The 15,046-nt window shown below is 44.5% G+C and overlaps 1 protein-coding gene across 8 annotated transcripts in view; it reads right to left on the bottom strand.

The window, feature by feature from the left end:
* Positions 1-15,046, bottom strand: part of R3HDM1 (R3H domain containing 1) — a 546,502-nt gene that overhangs the window by 298,534 nt on the left and 232,922 nt on the right. The gene's annotated exons all lie outside the window — the stretch shown is intronic.

Below are 15,046 nucleotides of genomic sequence, written 5' to 3'. Positions count from 1 at the left end.
GCACAGGGTAAGATACCCCCCCAAAAAAGGAAGATCTCTTCCCATATGGACAAGAACAACAACCAGAAATAACCTTATTAGAAGGGAGATCATAAAAAGAAGAACATATTGCAAATTGCAACACAGAATTACGACACGTAGACAGGGCCCTAGCAAACACAACTGAACACTTGGAAGCATAAGTCTCTGGGACCAGGCAGTTAAGCCTATCAACGATGGCTACCCCTTCGAACAAGAACTAGCTAGAAATTTCTGATAGAGCTCATTCTAGAGAGGAAGAAGCATACTCCAGTATCCAGAAGAGATCAGGACAAGCTAACTCCACCCAACAAATGGAGAGAGAGATAGGGAACACTCCACACCTAAAAAAGGTGATGAATGACCCTTTAAAGCTCAAAGAAAGGCTAGCAACAAAGGCAATGCCTCTGGTTTGCAGCTCAAAGAAAACTGTGCCCAAGTCCCACTGGGTCACGATCCCAGGACCTTCTGCGTGGTAAGCAGATTTGATAACCTCTACACTATGGAACATCGTCCCAGAGGATCCCTGCAACAAGGGAACTCATGGCATCGAAACCACTCAACCGTGAGAATGAGCTTGTGCACTATAGAGAAGGTCTAGGAGGCATTTTGCCTGACAGGGCTGTGGGGGATCTGAACTCATGGCTCTGTGCTTACTACTCTATTTGCTGATGTGAGGAGCCACAGTCAGTTCTTACTCACCAGAGAGAGACATGACCGAAAAAAAAAGAGAAAGTTAGATTCTACCTCCTCAGAGTCATAAGAAAACTGCCACAGCAGGATTCCAACTCCAAGCCTACCGCTCGCTAGGCCGGAAACTAATTCCTAAGGCCCACAGTCCTGAGGACCTCAGATGAGAAATTCGACCCGTTCCCTTCAGATACACCTTAGCAGAACCTCTGGATAGACAGAGCAAAACAGATGAACATAAGGACTGTCCGTTCCGAAAGAGCACGCTCAGAGAACGGGAATGGGCAAGAGCCACAGAGGGCCTCCGCCCACCACCAAATGTGAGACCCCTCCAACTTTGCAGGAGGAACTCACAACTCAAAAATGATCCACTCACCAAGGGCCCCCAACTGGCATAGATCCAGAAGACGAGACCCCAGAGCAAATACTCTATAGAAAAAAAAAAAACAAGGAGAATTGGAAGGAAATTCCTGATCCACATTCCTCAGAAACAAACTCTCCCTACTGACAGGGAAGAGACCAAGAACCCAGAACTGCCCCAGGAGAACAAGGCAAAAAAATTCCCCAATACCGGAAGACCTGGATCCACTGGGGAACGATACTCCGACCGGAAATCCAGACAGCCTGCAAGACAGAGTCAAAGAAACCCCAAGCTAAGGGGAAAACCCGGCCTGGGCTGAATGCAACACCCCCTGCACAGCGCCAACAAAGGCCTTAAAGGGACACTGAACCCAAATTTGTTCATTTGTAATTCAGAAAGAGCATGCAATTTTAAGCAACTTTCTAATTTACTCTTATTAACAATTTTTCTTCGTTCTCTTGCTATCATTTTTTTAAAAATAAGGCATCTAAGCTTTTTTTTGGTTTCAGTACTCTGGACAGCACTTTTTTATTGGTGGATGAATTTATCCACCAATCAGCAAGGACAACCCAGGTTGTTCACCAAAAATGGGCCGGCATGTAAACTTACATTCTTGCATTTCAAATAAAGATACCAAGAGAATGAAGATAATTTTATAATAGGAGTAAATTCGAAATTTGCTTGAAATTTCATGCTCAATCTGAATCACAAAATAAAAATTTTGGGTACAGTGTCCCTTTAAGGGGAATTGAAGGACATAACCCGAAGAAGAAATCGAACTTCGTATAGAGAAAGAGTGGTTTAATTGCAGTGTCAGACATTGTAACTGTCACGCCCATGCCAAGGATTGAAACCAAGACTTATGGTTCACAGCTTGTTGCTTCTCTGAGAATCACCAGAGGGGTTATCAGCTGTAAGGCAAAGAGCCCTCCTGTCTGAAAGACCAAACGCATACAAGGATCTAACGTGGCACCAAACTAGACCTCAGTCTAAGTCCACCCCTGATAGATGGAAAACAGAAAACAGAAGCAATCCCAAAAGGTCTATTAGCCGATGCTGGTAAAACCAGAATGCCAAGACTCGGGAGCCACCGTAACACCTAGAAATAGGCTACTGTCACATAAAAACCTCAGATCCTAAGGCTTAGGATAAAAACGAGGATTTTAATAAATCAACGGTCCCCATAACCGGACCATGTTGAACAAGAATGGTAAAATGTTCATCCAGTGACAGCAGCTGGATTTGAACCATCCACCTTCGAGATGCACAGCCGCAAAGATAATCATCAGGCTACACTAGACTGTTTCAGTCAGGTAAGACACCCTAGTAGAGAGAACCTAGGATTCTCTCTCAAGCAAAGATGAGTAATAAACGCTGCAAAAAAAAATACTCGGCCCAAAAAAGGAAGGGACCCTACATCAACAGTGCAATGACACTGCGAAAATTACCGTGACAAGACTCCAAGGGTCACCTAGTCCAGCAGGGTGGAATGAAAAATTCATTCCGGCGTCTAGGACCTTTAAACCCATATGATCCAGCATCCAGAAACATCCAGAAGACCTAAGACGACAGGTCCTGCCTGTCCTCCGTGATAGATGGACCTGCTCTGCCTGGACCATAATAACTTGAAAGAGCTCGTCTCTAGAGTAGAATAAAGAACAGACTGATCAATTACCTAAAACAGGACCTGCCCGTCATGAAAGGTATGATGCGTCTGTCAGAAACCAAAAAACAGAATTTATGTTTACCTGATAAATTACTTTCTCCAACGGTGTGTCCGGTCCACGGCGTCATCCTTACTTGTGGGATATTCTCTTCCCCAACAGGAAATGGCAAAGAGCCCAGCAAAGCTGGTCACATGATCCCTCCTAGGCTCCGCCTTCCCCAGTCATTCGACCGACGTAAAGGAGGAATATTTGCATAGGAGAAATCATATGATACCGTGGTGACTGTAGTTAAAGAAAATAAATTATCAGACCTGATTAAAAAACCAGGGCGGGCCGTGGACCGGACACACCGTTGGAGAAAGTAATTTATCAGGTAAACATAAATTCTGTTTTCTCCAACATAGGTGTGTCCGGTCCACGGCGTCATCCTTACTTGTGGGAACCAATACCAAAGCTTTAGGACACGGATGAAGGGAGGGAGCAAATCAGGTCACCTAGATGGAAGGCACCACGGCTTGCAAAACCTTTCTCCCAAAAATAGCCTCAGAAGAAGCAAAAGTATCAAATTTGTAAAATTTAGTAAAAGTGTGCAGTGAAGACCAAGTCGCTGCCTTACATATCTGATCAACAGAAGCCTCGTTCTTGAAGGCCCATGTGGAAGCCACAGCCCTAGTGGAATGAGCTGTGATTCTTTCAGGAGGCTGCCGTCCGGCAGTCTTGTAAGCCAATCTGATGATGCTTTTAATCCAAAAAGAGAGAGAGGTAGAAGTTGCTTTTTGACCTCTCCTTTTACCAGAATAAACAACAAACAAGGAAGATGTTTGTCTAAAATCCTTTGTAGCATCTAAATAGAATTTTAGAGCACGAACTACATCCAAATTGTGCAACAAACGTTCCTTCTTTGAAACTGGATTCGGACACAAAGAAGGCACGACTATCTCCTGGTTAATGTTTTTGTTAGAAACAACTTTCGGAAGAAAACCAGGTTTAGTACGCAGAACCACCTTATCTGCATGGAACACCAGATAAGGAGGAGAACACTGCAGAGCAGATAATTCTGAAACTCTTCTAGCAGAAGAAATTGCAACCAAAAACAAAACTTTCCAAGATAATAACTTAATATCAACGGAATGTAAGGGTTCAAACGGAACCCCCTGAAGAACTGAAAGAACTAAATTGAGACTCCAAGGAGGAGTCAAAGGTTTGTAAACAGGCTTGATTCTAACCAGAGCCTGAACAAAGGCTTGAACATCTGGCACAGCTGCCAGCTTTTTGTGAAGTAACACAGACAAGGCAGAAATCTGTCCTTTCAAAGAACTTGCAGATAATCCTTTCTCCAAACCTTCTTGAAGAAAGGATAGAATCTTAGGAATTTTTATCTTGTCCCAAGGGAATCCTTTATATTCACACCAATAGATATATTTTTTCCATATTTTGTGGTAGATTTTTCTAGTTACAGGCTTTCTGGCCTGAACAAGAGTATCAATGACAGAATCTGAGAACCCTCGCTTTGATAAGATCAAGCGTTCAATCTCCAAGCAGTCAGTTGGAGTGAGACCAGATTCGGATGTTCGAACGGACCTTGAACAAGAAGGTCTCGTCTCAAAGGTAGCTTCCATGGTGGAGCCAATGACATATTCACCAGGTCTGCATACCAAGTCCTGCGTGGCCACGCAGGAGCTATCAAGATCACCGATGCCCTCTCCTGATTGATCCTGGCTACCAGCCTGGGGATGAGAGGAAACGGCGGGAATACATAAGCTAGTTTGAAGGTCCAAGGTGCTACTAGTGCATCTACTAGAGTCGCCTTGGGATCCCTGGATCTGGACCCGTAGCAAGGAACCTTGAAGTTCTGACGAGAGGCCATCAGATCCATGTCTGGAATGCCCCACAATTGAGTGATTTGGGCAAAGATTTCCGGATGGAGTTCCCACTCCCCCGGATGAAATGTCTGACGACTCAGAAAATCCGCTTCCCAGTTTTCCACTCCTGGAATGTGGATTGCAGACAAGTGGCAGGAGTGAGTCTCCGCCCATTGAATGATTTTGGTCACTTCTTCCATCGCCAGGGAACTCCTTGTTCCCCCCTGATGGTTGATGTACGCAACAGTCGTCATGTTGTCTGATTGAAACCGTATGAACTTGGTCTTGGCTAGCTGAGGCCAAGCCTTGAGAGCATTGAATATCGCTCTCAGTTCCAGAATATTTATCGGGAGAATAGATTCTTCCCGAGACCAAAGACCCTGCGCTTTCAGGGGTCCCCAGACCGCGCCCCAGCCCACCAGACTGGCGTCGGTCGTGACAATGACCAACTCTGGTCTGCGGAAGCTCATCCCCTGTGACAGGTTGTCCAGGGACAGCCACCAACTGAGTGAATCTCTGGTCCTCTGATCTACTTGTATCGTCGGAGACAAGTCTGTATAGTCCCCATTCCACTGACTGAGCATGCACAGTTGTAATGGTCTTAGATGAATTCGCGCAAAAGGAACTATGTCCATTGCCGCTACCATCAAACCTATTACTTCCATGCACTGCGCTATGGAAGGAAGAGGAACAGAATGAAGTATTTGACAAGAGTTTAAAAGTTTTGATTTTCTGGCCTCTGTCAGAAAAATCCTCATTTCTAAGGAGTCTATTATTGTTCCCAAGAAGGGAACCCTTGTTGACGGAGATAGAGAACTTTTCTACGTTCACTTTCCATCCGTGAGATCTGAGAAAGGCCAGGACAATGTCCGTGTGAGCCTTTGCTTGTGGAAGGGACGATGCTTGAATCAGTATGTCGTCCAAGTAAGGTACTACTGCAATGCCCCTTGGTCTTAGCACCGCTAGAAGGGACCCTAGTACCTTTGTGAAAATTATTGGAGCAGTGGCTAATCCGAACGGGAGTGCCACAAACTGGTAATGCTTGTCCAGAAATGCGAACCTTAGGAACCGATGATGTTCCTTGTGGATAGGAATATGTAGATACGCATCCTTTAAATCCACCGTGGTCATGAATTGGCCCTCCTGGATGGAAGGAAGAATTGTTCGAATGGTTTCCATTTTGAACGATGGAACCTTGAGAAACTTGTTTAGGATCTTGAGATCTAAGATTGGTCTGAATGTTCCCTCTTTTTTGGGAACTACGAACAGATTGGAGTAGAACCCCATCCCTAGTTCTCCTAATGGAACAGGATGAATCACTCCCATTTTTAACAGGTCTTCTACACAATGTAAGAATGCCTGTCTTTTTATGTGGTCTGAAGACAATTGAGACCTGTGGAACCTCCCCCTTGGGGGAAGCCCCTTGAATTCCAGAAGATAACCTTGGGAGACTATTTCTAGCGCCCAAGGAACCAGAACATCTCTTGCCCAAGCCTGAGCGAAGAGAGAGAGTCTGCCCCCCACCAGATCCGGTCCCGGATCGGGGGCCAACATCTCATGCTGTCTTGGTAGCAGTGGCAGGTTTCTTGGCCTGCTTACCTTTGTTCCAGCCTTGCATTGGCCTCCAGGCTGGCTTGGCTTGAGAAGTATTACCCTCTTGCTTAGAGGACGTAGCACTTGGGGCTGGTCCGTTTCTGCGAAAGGGACGAAAATTAGGTTTATTTTTGGCCTTGAAAGACCTATCCTGAGGAAGGGCGTGGCTCTTGCCCCCAGTGATATCGGAAATAATCTCTTTCAAGTCAGGGCCAAACAGCGTTTTCCCCTTGAAAGGAATGTTAAGCAATTTGTTCTTGGAAGACGCATCCGCTGACCAAGATTTTAGCCAAAGCGCTCTGCGCGCCACAATAGCAAAACCAGAATTTTTCGCCGCTAACCTAGCCAATTGCAAAGTGGCGTCTAGGGTGAAAGAATTAGCCAATTTGAGAGCATGAATTCTGTCCATAATCTCCTCATAAGAAGAATCTTTATTGAGCGCCTTTTCTAGTTCATCGAACCAGAAACACGCTGCTGTAGTGACAGGAACAATGCATGAAATTGGTTGTAGAAGGTAACCTTGCTGAACAAACATCTTTTTAAGCAAACCCTCTAATTTTTTATCCATAGGATCTTTGAAAGCACAACCATCTTCTATGGGTATAGTGGTGCGTTTGTTTAGAGTAGAAACCGCCCCCTCGACCTTGGGGACTGTCTGCCATAAGTCCTTTCTGGGGTCGACCATAGGAAACAATTTCTTAAATATGGGGGGAGGGACGAAAGGTATACCGGGCCTTTCCCATTCTTTATTTACAATGTCCGCCACCCGCTTGGGTATAGGAAAAGCTTCGGGGGGCCCCGGGACCTCTAGGAACTTGTCCATTTTACATAATTTCTCTGGAATGACCAAATTCTCACAATCATCCAGAGTAGATAACACCTCCTTAAGCAGAGCGCGGAGATGTTCCAATTTAAATTTAAATGTAATCACATCAGGTTCAGCTTGTTGAGAAATTTTCCCTGAATCTGAAATTTCTCCCTCAGACAAAACCTCCCTGGCCCCCTCAGACTGGTGTAGGGGCACTTCAGAACCAATATCATCAGCGTCCTCATGCTCTTCAGTATTTTCTAAAACAGAGCAGTCGCGCTTTCGCTGATAAGTGGGCATTTTGGCTAAAATGTTTTTGATAGAATTATCCATTACAGCCGTTAATTGTTGCATAGTAAGGAGTATTGGCGCACTAGATGTACTAGGGGCCTCCTGTGTGGGCAAGACTGGTGTAGACGAAGGAGGGGATGATGCAGTACCATGCTTACTCCCCTCACTTGAGGAATCATCTTGGGCATCATTTTCTCTAAATTTTGTGTCACATAAATCACATCTATTTAAATGAGAAGGAACCTTGGCTTCCCCACATTCAGAACACAGTCTATCTGGTAGTTCAGACATGTTAAACAGGCATAAACTTGATAACAAAGTACAAAAAGCGTTTTAAAATAAAACCGTTACTGTCACTTTAAATTTTAAACTGAACACACTTTATTACTGCAAATGTGAAAAAGTATGAAGGAATTGTTCAAAATTCACCAAAATTTCACCACAGTGTCTTAAAGCCTTAAAAGTATTGCACGCCAAATTTGGAAGCTTTAACCCTTAAAATAACGGAACCGGAGCCGTTTTTATATTTAACCCCTTTACAGTCCCTGGTATCTGCTTTGCTGAGACCCAACCAAGCCCAAAGGGGAATACAATACCAAATGACGCCTTCAGAAAGTCTTTTCTATGTATCAGAGCTCCTCACACATGCATCTGCATGTCATGCTTCCCAAAAACAAGTGCGCAATAGAGGCGCGAAAATGAGACTCTGCCTATGATTAGGGAAAGCTCCTAGAGAATAAGGTGTCCAATACAGTGCCTGCCGGTTATTTTACATAATTCCCAAGATTAAAATAATTCCTCAAGGCTATGAAGTATAAAATATGCTTATATATAAATCGTTTTAGCCCAGAAAATGTCTACAGTCTTAAAAGCCCTTGTGAAGCCCTTTTTTTCTTTATGTAATAAAAAACAGAATTTATGTTTACCTGATAAATTACTTTCTCCAACGGTGTGTCCGGTCCACGGCGTCATCCTTACTTGTGGGATATTCTCTTCCCCAACAGGAAATGGCAAAGAGCCCAGCAAAGCTGGTCACATGATCCCTCCTAGGCTCCGCCTACCCCAGTCATTCGACCGACGTTAAGGAGGAATATTTGCATAGGAGAAACCATATGGTACCGTGGTGACTGTAGTTAAAGAAAATAAATTATCAGACCTGATTAAAAAACCAGGGCGGGCCGTGGACCGGACACACCGTTGGAGAAAGTAATTTATCAGGTAAACATAAATTCTGTTTTCTCCAACATAGGTGTGTCCGGTCCACGGCGTCATCCTTACTTGTGGGAACCAATACCAAAGCTTTAGGACACGGATGAAGGGAGGGAGCAAATCAGGTCACCTAAATGGAAGGCACCACGGCTTGCAAAACCTTTCTCCCAAAAATAGCCTCAGAAGAAGCAAAAGTATCAAACTTGTAAAATTTGGTAAAAGTGTGCAGTGAAGACCAAGTCGCTGCCCTACATATCTGATCAACAGAAGCCTCGTTCTTGAAGGCCCATGTGGAAGCCACAGCCCTAGTGGAATGAGCTGTGATTCTTTCGGGAGGCTGCCGTCCGGCAGTCTCGTAAGCCAATCTGATGATGCTTTTAATCCAAAAAGAGAGAGAGGTAGAAGTTGCTTTTTGACCTCTCCTTTTACCGGAATAAACAACAAACAAGGAAGATGTTTGTCTAAAATCCTTTGTAGCATCTAAATAGAATTTTAGAGCGCGAACAACATCCAAATTGTGCAACAAACGTTCCTTCTTTGAAACTGGTTTCGGACACAGAGAAGGTACGATAATCTCCTGGTTAATGTTTTTGTTAGAAACAACTTTTGGAAGAAAACCAGGTTTGGTACGTAAAACCACCTTATCTGCATGGAACACCAGATAAGGAGGAGAACACTGCAGAGCAGATAATTCTGAAACTCTTCTGGCAGAAGAAATTGCAACTAAAAACAAAACTTTCCAAGATAATAATTTAATATCAACGGAATGCAAGGGTTCAAACGGAACCCCCTGAAGAACTGAAAGAACTAAATTGAGACTCCAAGGAGGAGTCAAAGGTTTGTAAACAGGCTTAATTCTAACCAGAGCCTGAACAAAAGCTTGAACATCTGGCACAGCAGCCAGTTTTTTGTGAAGTAACACCGACAAGGCAGAAATCTGTCCCTTCAGGGAACTTGCAGATAATCCTTTTTCCAATCCTTCTTGAAGGAAGGATAGGATCCTAGGAATCTTAACCTTGTCCCAAGGGAATCCTTTAGATTCACACCAACAGATATATTTTTTCCAAATTTTGTGGTAAATCTTTCTAGTTACAGGCTTTCTGGCCTGAATAAGAGTATCGATAACAGAATCTGAGAACCCTCGCTTCGATAAAATCAAGCGTTCAATCTCCAAGCAGTCAGCTGGAGTGAAACCAGATTCGGATGTTCGAACGGACCCTGAACAAGAAGGTCTCGTCTCAAAGGTAGCTTCCAAGGTGGAGCCGATGACATATTCACCAGATCTGCATACCAAGTCCTGCGTGGCCACGCAGGAGCTATCAAGATCACCGACGCCCTCTCCTGATTGATCCTGGCTACCAGCCTGGGGATGAGAGGAAAGGGCGGGAACACATAAGCTAGTTTGAAGGTCCAAGGTGCTACTAGTGCATCCACTAGAGCCGCCTTGGGATCCCTGGATCTGGACCCGTAGCAAGGAACTTTGAAGTTCTGACGAGAGGCCATCAGATCCATGTCTGGAATGCCCCACAGCTGAGTGACTTGGGCAAAGATTTCCGGATGGAGTTCCCACTCCCCCGGATGCAATGTCTGCCGACTCAGAAAATCCGCTTCCCAATTTTCCACTCCTGGGATGTGGATAGCAGACAGGTGGCAGGAGTGAGACTCCGCCCATAGAATGATTTTGGTCACTTCTTCCATCGCTAGGGAACTCCTTGTTCCCCCCTGATGGTTGATGTACGCAACAGTTGTCATGTTGTCTGATTGAAACCGTATGAACTTGGCCCTCGCTAGCTGAGGCCAAGCCTTGAGAGCATTGAATATCGCTCTCAGTTCCAGAATATTTATCGGTAGAAGAGATTCTTCCCGAGACCAAAGACCCTGAGCTTTCAGGGATCCCCAGACCGCGCCCCAGCCCATCAGACTGGCGTCGGTCGTGACAATGACCCACTCTGGTCTGCGGAATGTCATCCCTTGTGACAGGTTGTCCAGGGACAGCCACCAACGGAGTGAGTCTCTGGTCCTCTGATTTACTTGTATCTTCGGAGACAAGTCTGTATAGTCCCCATTCCACTGACTGAGCATGCACAGTTGTAATGGTCTTAGATGAATGTGCGCAAAAGGAACTATGTCCATTGCCGCTACCATCAACCCGATCACTTCCATGCACTGAGCTATGGAAGGAAGAGGAACGGAATGAAGTATCCGACAAGAGTCTAGAAGTTTTGTTTTTCTGGCCTCTGTTAGAAAAATCCTCATTTCTGAGGAGTCTATAATTGTTCCCAAGAAGGGAACCCTTGTTGACGGGGATAGAGAACTCTTTTCCACGTTCACTTTCCATCCGTGAGATCTGAGAAAGGCCAGGACGATGTCCGTGTGAGCCTTTGCTTGAGGAAGGGACGACGCCTGAATCAGAATGTCGTCCAAGTAAGGTACTACAGCAATGCCCCTTGGTCTTAGCACAGCTAGAAGGGACCCTAGTACCTTTGTGAAAATCCTTGGAGCAGTGGCTAATCCGAAAGGAAGCGCCACGAACTGGTAATGTTTGTCCAGGAATGCGAACCTTAGGAACCGATGATGTTCCTTGTGGATAGGAATATGTAGATACGCATCCTTTAAATCCACCGTGGTCATGAATTGACCTTCCTGGATGGAAGGAAGAATAGTTCGAATGGTTTCCATCTTGAACGATGGAACCTTGAGAAACTTGTTTAAGATCTTGAGATCTAAGATTGGTCTGAACGTTCCCTCTTTTTTGGGAACTATGAACAGATTGGAGTAGAACCCCATCCCTTGTTCTCTTAATGGAACAGGATGAATCACTCCCATATTTAACAGGTCTTCTACACAATGTAAGAATGCCTGTCTTTTTATGTGGTCTGAAGACAACTGAGACCTGTGGAACCTCCCCCTTGGGGGAAGTCCCTTGAATTCCAGAAGATAACCTTGGGAGACTATTTCTAGCGCCCAAGGATCCAGAACATCTCTTGCCCAAGCCTGAGCGAAGAGAGAGAGTCTGCCCCCCACCAGATCCGGTCCCGGATCGGGGGCCAACATTTCATGCAGTCTTGGTAGCAGTGGCAGGTTTCTTGGCCTGCTTTCCTTTGTTCCAGCCTTGCATTGGTCTCCAAGCTGGCTTGGCTTGAGAAGTATTACCCTCTTGCTTAGAGGACGTAGCACCTTGGGCTGGTCCGTTTCTACGAAAGGGACGAAAATTAGGTTTATTTTTTGCCTTGAAAGGCCGATCCTGAGGAAGGGCGTGGCCCTTACCCCCAGTGATATCAGAGATAATCTCTTTCAAGTCAGGGCCAAACAGCGTTTTCCCCTTGAAAGGAATGTTAAGTAGCTTGTTCTTGGAAGACGCATCAGCCGACCAAGATTTCAACCAAAGCGCTCTGCGCGCCACAATAGCAAACCCAGAATTCTTAGCCGCTAACCTAGCCAATTGCAAAGTGGCGTCGAGGGTGAAAGAATTAGCCAATTTGAGAGCATTGATTCTGTCCATAATCTCCTCATAAGGAGGAGAATCACTATCGACCGCCTTTATCAGCTCATCGAACCAGAAACATGCGGCTGTAGCGACAGGGACAATGCATGAAATTGGTTGTAGAAGGTAACCCTGCTGCACAAACATCTTTTTAAGCAAACCTTCTAATTTTTTATCCATAGGATCTTTGAAAGCACAACTATCCTCTATGGGTATAGTGGTGCGTTTGTTTAAAGTGGAAACCGCTCCCTCGACCTTGGGGACTGTCTGCCATAAGTCCTTTCTGGGGTCGACCATAGGAAACAATTTTTTAAATATGGGGGGAGGGACGAAAGGAATACCTGGCCTCTCCCATTCTTTATTAACAATGTCCGCCACCCGCTTGGGTATAGGAAAAGCTTCTGGGAGCCCCGGCACCTCTAGGAACTTGTCCATTTTACATAGTTTCTCTGGGATGACCAACTTGTCACAATCATCCAGAGTGGATAATACCTCCTTAAGCAGAATGCGGAGATGTTCCAACTTAAATTTAAATGCAATCACATCAGGTTCAGCCTGTTGAGAAATGTTCCCTGAATCAGTAATTTCTCCCTCAGACAAAACCTCCCTGGCCCCATCAGACTGGGTTAGGGGCCCTTCAGAGATATTAATATCAGCGTCGTCATGCTCTTCAGTATCTAAAACAGAGCAGCCGCGCTTACGCTGACAAGTGTTTATTTTGGCTAAAATGTTTTTGACAGAATTATCCATTACAGCCGTTAATTGTTGCATAGTAAGGAGTATTGGCGCGCTAGATGTACTAGGGGCCTCCTGAGTGGGCAAGACTCGTGTAGACGAAGGAGGGAATGATGCAGTACCATGCTTACTCCCCTCACTTGAGGAATCATCTTGGGCATCATTGTCATTATCACATAAATCACATTTATTTAAATGAATAGGAATTCTGGCTTCCCCACATTCAGAACACAGTCTATCTGGTAGTTCAGACATGTTAAACAGGCATAAACTTGATAACAAAGTACAAAAACGTTTTAAAATAAAACCGTTACTGTCACTTTAAATTTTAAACTGAACACACTTTATTACTGCAATTGCGAAAAACCATGAAGGAATTGTTCAAAATTTATCAAATTTTCACCACAGTGTCTTAAAGCCTTAAAAGTATTGCACACCAAATTTGGAAGCTTTAACCCTTAAAATAACGGAACCGGAGCCGTTTTAAACTTTAACCCCTTTACAGTCCCTGGTATCTGCTTTGCTGAGACCCAACCAAGCCCAAAGGGGAATACGATACCAAATGACGCCTTCAGAAAGTCTTTTCTAAGTATCAGAGCTCCTCTCACATGCGACTGCATGCCATGCCTCTCAAAAACAAGTGCGCCACACCGGCGCGAAAATGAGGCTCTGCTTATGCTTTGGGAAAGCCCCTAAGGAATAAGGTGTCTAATACAGTGCCTGCCGATATTATTATATCAAAATACCCAGATAAAATGATTCCTCAAGGCTAAATATGTGTTAATAATGAATCGATTTAGCCCAGAAAAAGTCTACAGTCTTAATAAGCCCTTGTGAAGCCCTTATTTACGATCGTAATAAACATGGCTTACCGGATCCCATAGGGAAAATGACAGCTTCCAGCATTACATCGTCTTGTTAGAATGTGTCATACCTCAAGCAGCAAGAGACTGCACACTGTTCCCCCAACTGAAGTTAATTGCTCTCAACAGTCCTGTGTGGAACAGCCATGGATTTTAGTTACGGTTGCTAAAATCATTTTCCTCATACAAACAGAAATCTTCATCTCTTTTCTGTTTCTGAGTAAATAGTACATACCAGCACTATTTCAAAATAACAAACTCTTGATTGAATAATAAAAACTACAGTTAAACACTAAAAAACTCTAAGCCATCTCCGTGGAGATGTTGCCTGTACAACGGCAAAGAGAATGACTGGGGTAGGCGGAGCCTAGGAGGGATCATGTGACCAGCTTTGCTGGGCTCTTTGCCATTTCCTGTTGGGGAAGAGAATATCCCACAAGTAAGGATGACGCCGTGGACCGGACACACCTATGTTGGAGAAATGGCTTACCGGATCCCATAGGGAAAATGACAGCTTCCAGCATTACATCGTCTTGTTAGAAATGTGTCATACCTCAAGCAGCAAAAGTCTGCTCACTGTTTCCCCCAACTGAAGTTAATTCCTCTCAACAGTCCTGTGTGGAAACAGCCATCGATTTTAGTAACGGTTGCTAAAATCATTTTCCTCTTACAAACAGAAATCTTCATCTCTTTTCTGTTTCAGAGTAAATAGTACATACCAGCACTATTTTAAAATAACAAACTCTTGATTGAATAATAAAAACTACAGTTAAACACCAAAAAACTCTAAGCCATCTCCGTGGAGATGTTGCCTGTACAACGGCAAAGAGAATGACTGGGGAAGGCGGAGCCTAGGAGGGATCATGTGACCAGCTTTGCTGGGCTCTTTGCCATTTCCTGTTGGGGAAGAGAATATCCCACAAGTAAGGATGACGCCGTGGACCGGACACACCTATGTTGGAGAAATAAATGTCATAATCAGAAATTCCAGCAGTGCTAGGAAAACGGAGAAAAACAAATAAAGAAAATAACATCATGAAATCGAGGGAATCATCACCCCGAGCAAAGACCTAGAGCTTACACGGAAGACCAATAGTAACGACCAGCAAAGTCGATCAAAACAAACAACCCAAGTGACAAACCTCCAAAAAAGAGAGTGTCCACGAGAATCCCGAGCTCTTAAAATAAAAAAGATCCGAAACGGATTAGAAAAATGCACAAACAAGAATTCAAAAAGGGAGTGTAAAATGAACAGGTCCTGCCTGTGTATAACACAGACCCCCCATAGAGCTCGGGACTGGGATTTTATAACTATATACATACAGACGTTAAAGAAGAGGATCCAACCCCCTCCATACATCTAAGCAAGATCGTTATCTGATAGAGAGGAATGAGATCCACCTGACCGATCAGGACTGGGAACCTCTAACATCACCAAAATCTCTCTCAGAAGTAAATGCAGGTG

This window comes from Bombina bombina, chromosome 1 (genome assembly GCF_027579735.1).
Source record: "Bombina bombina isolate aBomBom1 chromosome 1, aBomBom1.pri, whole genome shotgun sequence".
NCBI lineage: Eukaryota > Metazoa > Chordata > Amphibia > Anura > Bombinatoridae > Bombina > Bombina bombina.
The sequence above is the reverse complement of the archived record's forward strand: the minus strand, read 5'-3'. Positions and strand labels throughout refer to the sequence as shown.